This window comes from Quercus suber, unplaced genomic scaffold, assembly GCF_002906115.3.
Source record: "Quercus suber isolate HL8 unplaced genomic scaffold, Cork oak 2.0 scaffold_377, whole genome shotgun sequence".
In the NCBI taxonomy this organism is placed as follows: domain Eukaryota; kingdom Viridiplantae; phylum Streptophyta; class Magnoliopsida; order Fagales; family Fagaceae; genus Quercus; species Quercus suber.
In genome coordinates this window covers 600149-605102 of record NW_027069829.1, presented here as the reverse complement: position 1 = coordinate 605102, position 4954 = coordinate 600149, and the positions used below count along the sequence as shown (strand labels likewise).

Below are 4954 nucleotides of genomic sequence, written 5' to 3'. Positions count from 1 at the left end.
ACATCCCATCCTAAAAAGAGCTCAGCAACATTTTGCAACCCCATAGTCATGCGACATGCACAACTTGGGATTCATTAGTACAATGTTCAAGAAACATACCAGCATTTATTTGGAAACCAAAAATAATAAATTGTTCGATGTAGAAGAGAAGTGCTGGACAAATCATAAGTATTAAGTTGTTAATGATTCTAATTTAAATCTAAAACTAAAATTATTTTATGTCCATATGTAACAACCAACAACAACTTTTCATTTAAAATTTATTATGAAAATATTATTGACATAGTATTTCTCAAAGTAAAAAAATGACGAATTTGATTTCGATCGTACAAATAGTTATCCAATCTAGTTGTGACATATGCTTTTTTTTGAAAGGTTGTGACATATGCTTAAGGCACAATCAAAGGAAAAAGAAAATGACATTTTACTTGTTTATTATCCTAAACTATACTTTTATATTATATTTTGCTGTCTAAACTTTTTTTTTTTTTTTTTTTTTTGAGAATTGCGGCCTAAACTTGTTGAATAGATATTTTGCGAACTAAAACTATAATCATTGTTACTTGCAGCACAATCCGACGCAATCCACGAGAAAAGAAAACTCTACAAAAAAAATAAAATAAAACTCTACAAAAATCCGTCACATCTGATTGTTAAGTGGAGGAGGCCTACACTATGGAAATGACATGGTCGTGGTAGTACACACGTCTGCAACGCACCATTATTATTCACCAAATATAAAAAAATAATAACGAAGATAGATGCCTATTTTTATATACTGTCTTGTTAACTTTAGCAAAGCGGCAATTTTGTGTGTTTCAGGGTTCGTATAAGTCATTGCCTACCCTCCCTTTTGGTGATGCTGGTGGGTGCTCTCGCACTCGGTTGCTTGCTTTCTCTGCTTTCCCTTGCTCCACATTATTCCAACCTCATCATTCTTTCATTGAAAATCCTTTACCCTCTCTCTCTCTCTGTGTTTATATGTTTAGCACAACAGTTTCAAGAACAACATAATCAGGAACCACGCTTACGCTTTTCTAAAGGTACAATCTTTTTCTTTTATTATCTGCAAACAAAATTCTCATATTTCTGCACAAATTTGATCCTTTCTTTGTTCTGTAAGAAATTGATCATCCTAATTCCAATAATCATTTCTTAAAAATCCCATCTTTATAATTTAGCTTATAATAGATGGCTTGAAATTGATTTTCACACGTTTTCTTTGTTTTAAACACCAAATTTAGCATCTTTCCTTTTCTGGGTATTCGTTTTTTCTTCCATTTTTTTCAATATAAATTCTACCAAACAAGAGAATTCAGTATTTTTAATTGATGATGAATATTGTTTTGAGCTTGAAAATTTTTTCTTCAGGATCGAAAGTTTGAGAATAGTTTGTATAAAACAGAATGGGAAATAATGGAAGCAGTAGTGCGAGTCGGCGGAGGCACCACCGTAGCCACCAGGGTCAGCCGTCTCCGCAGCCTGAAATAACCGCAAACAGATATGTGTTTGCTGCTGCAACACCATACCCAACCCTAACCCTCCCCATCCCCAATACTACCAATACCCCGGATACTACCCTCAGCCACCGCCCATGGTGGGCCCTTATCCGCCGCCTTATCACGTTGGTGGTGGGGTCTACCCGGCCCCGGCAACTGGGTTAATGGACCGCACCAGCACCATTATGGTGCCGGTCCAGTCCCCCACCACCCGGTTACCCCATTTGTGGAACATCAAAAGGCAGTGACTATTAGGAATGATGTGAATATTAAGAAGGAGTCTCTGAGGCTTGAACCGGATGAGGAGAATCCTGGACAGTTCCTTGTCGCCTTCACGTTCGATGCCACTGCACCTGGAAGGTAATATATATATATATATATATATAATGCTTTGAATTTGGCTTTGTTAAGTATCATATGATAGTGAATTGTACATGTGGAATCAATGTAGTTTTGTTAATATAGTTTTAGAGTGAATTTTTTACCCTTCTAGATGGGAACATTGTGAAGATAATTTCAGAATATGGATTGGTCTTTAGTTGTAATATGAATTTAAAGAGTTGGTTCATTTCATTTTGGATATAAAACTGATGAATGTTTTGCAAATTATAGCGTTTGTGAACTTATTTGTTAATGATAAGTGTTACTTGGCTTCTATTGAAACTTTTCTATTGTTAAGACAAAAGCCCGACATTACTTGATAATTATTTTTTACATAATTTCCAGGTCTATTCTAGAAATGTGATACAATCTGCTTTACTATGAAATGTTCTATAATTTGGAGTCTCCCTTCGGAGGTGCAGGTTTAGTCATTGTTTGGGCAAATTCACCAGCCATTGGAAATTGTGAAACTGGAATATTGTTTTTGCACATTCCGCGCGTAGATCTTTGTTTTGATATGCTGATTTGCTTAGCCGTAGTTGTACAGCTATTGTGATATGCTTATATATCTATTTTTCATTCCGCCACCATTAGATAAATTAAGACCTGCTATATGTATAGTCTTAATGCATTTGTGAACCTCTTTCTTTTCTAATGGATGCTTTTCTTCTTCTCTGTAACAGCATTACAGTTATGTTTTTTGCTAAAGAAAATGAAGACTGTAACCTTACAGCTACAAAGGATGGCCTGCCTAATTCTGACGCCATCTCTTTTGAGCTAGGTCTAGGCCAGAAGTTTAGACAACGTTGTGGAACTGGAATTGACTTCTCAAAGATTGAGGAGACCGAGTTGACAAATTGTGGTGATTTAGAGATTTACCCACTTGTGGTGAAGGCTGAAGCATACCCATTGACCCATAATGAATCAGAAGGAGATCCAGTTAGGAATTCTCAGATCACGAAGGCTGTGTTTGAAAAGAAGGAGAATGGTGAGTACCAGGTGCGGGTGATGAAACAGATCCTGTGGGTGAATGACATGAGGTACGAGCTGCAGGAAATTTATGGAATTGGGAATGTAGTTGAAGGTGATACAGAAGAGAATGATTCTGGTAAAGAGTGTGTTATTTGCTTGTCAGAACCCCGCGATACAACTGTCCTCCCATGCCGACACATGGTATGTACAGATACTACTTCCTCTCTATCCCCTTCCCCCCCCTCTCTTCCTTCTGATGAAGAGAGTAGGATCTGTCCTACTGATTATTTTGCAGATATGAAGCAGACCAGATTAGTTTTTTATGTCTATTGGGCTGAAAATTGCTTTCAATTTTTGCGAACAGTTTATTAGACTTGCAAAGTCTTAGAGAGAGAAAATTCACTTCAGAACTTCATGTTGTGTGTGTGTGTGTGTGCGCGCGCGTGCGCACATGTGTATTAAGTGCAATTTTTTTCTTTGGTGAGATCAATTGTGTAGACTTCAATTCTTGAACACAGATAGATGTGCTGATGGCCCACTTTGCGTACCCAATTTGAGTTGGCTTCAGGTTGATATCAGATATTTTGTTTGGGTACTTCTTGGAGTACATATAAAATTGTTTATAGGAAAATTTTCTTTTGGATTCTGAGCATTGTCATGGGAAATCTTTTATTTAATTTTATTTTTATGAATGAGCAGAATATTATTAGAAAGGGGAAACTATTTTCAAAATTATACACACACACACACACACACACACACAAAAGATGAAGTTTGGGATGTGGTTAATCAAGCGACTACTTTAATGCCCTGTGAAGATGCTCACCTTTGGATGTTTAAATTTTCATCTCTAGTCCAGCTTTGAAAATATGAATATGAAGGAGGTCTGTCTTGCTTGTGTTGTGGCTAATTTTTGTCTTTGATAATGCAGTGCATGTGCAGTGGCTGTGCTAAGGCACTGAGCATCCAGACAGACAGATGCCCCATTTGTAGGCAACCGATTGAACGGCTCCTGGAAATCAAGGTGAGCAATGGACCTGAATCTGATGCTTAAGAAAAGTCTTCCGCCGATCAGAAAACTGTGAAGTTCTGTATAAGCTTGCCTGTTTTCACAATAATGGTTTACAAACGGGTGTGAAGATATAGCGACCTTGCATCTGTTTTAATCCAAGGTTTGTATATGGGTGTTGCACTCAGAATAGTGTCAACGAGTTACCTCATATAAATGAAATTTTCCTGTTTAGTCAGAAAGGTGCATACAGCTCGCTCTCTCTCGCTCTCTCTAGTCAAATAGTCTCCCAATAACTATTGCAGAGTTTTTTTTCCAACTAGATTTACCATATGGTAACGCTTGGTACATGGTGTGTTAACGTTATGTTGTTGGTTTCTCCTATTTGTATTTCATTCGCCTTATACTCTCTCACTTCACTTCACACCTTATACACTTCTACTTCTTTAGGCTAAACTCAAACTTCTCTCATCACTTTCACTCTTTATAGTTCTTACCATTCCCCACGTACCACAAGCATAATAATTCTTTTTTTTTTTTTTCACGTGTACTTTTGGTGATTTCTTTACACCCATTCCACTGTTTAGTTCTTACTATCCCTCACCTGGCACCAGCATTAAGTATAGTAAGTTTCTTACTATCAAGAAAATCTTTTGCTGAAGTTTGTTTGTCTTTTTATTTTGTTTTTTTTTGTTTTTCACACTTAGTTCTTAGTTTCCCTAGGCACCACAAGCTTTGTGACCCTATAATAATTTATTTATTTTTGTGTTTTATATTTTCCTTATCATTTGTTACCTTTTGATAAGATTATTTTTTCTTTATATATATAAAGCTTGGTGATTTTTTTTGTATGGATGATATATATATATATATATATAGATATATTTTATGGGCATCCTATGTTTCCATATATTTAAGTTTTGCTTTACTTTAGGGAGATGAGAGAGAAAGTTGCTTGAGATGATTTGGTTATATTTAGAGAAGAGTTATTAACGCACCAAAAAGAGAAAATGAATTAATTCAAGCTGAGAAAACAGAAAAAGAAAAAAAAAAAAAAAAAAAGGTAAAAGAAGATTTAAAATAACGTTAATAG

General features: G+C 35.9%; 1 pseudogene; it reads left to right on the top strand.

Moving 5' to 3' along the window:
- The first annotated feature begins 788 nt into the window (after positions 1–788).
- Positions 789–4103, top strand: LOC136061000 (probable E3 ubiquitin-protein ligase LUL2; annotated as a pseudogene).
- Positions 4104–4954: the final 851 nt, after the last annotated feature.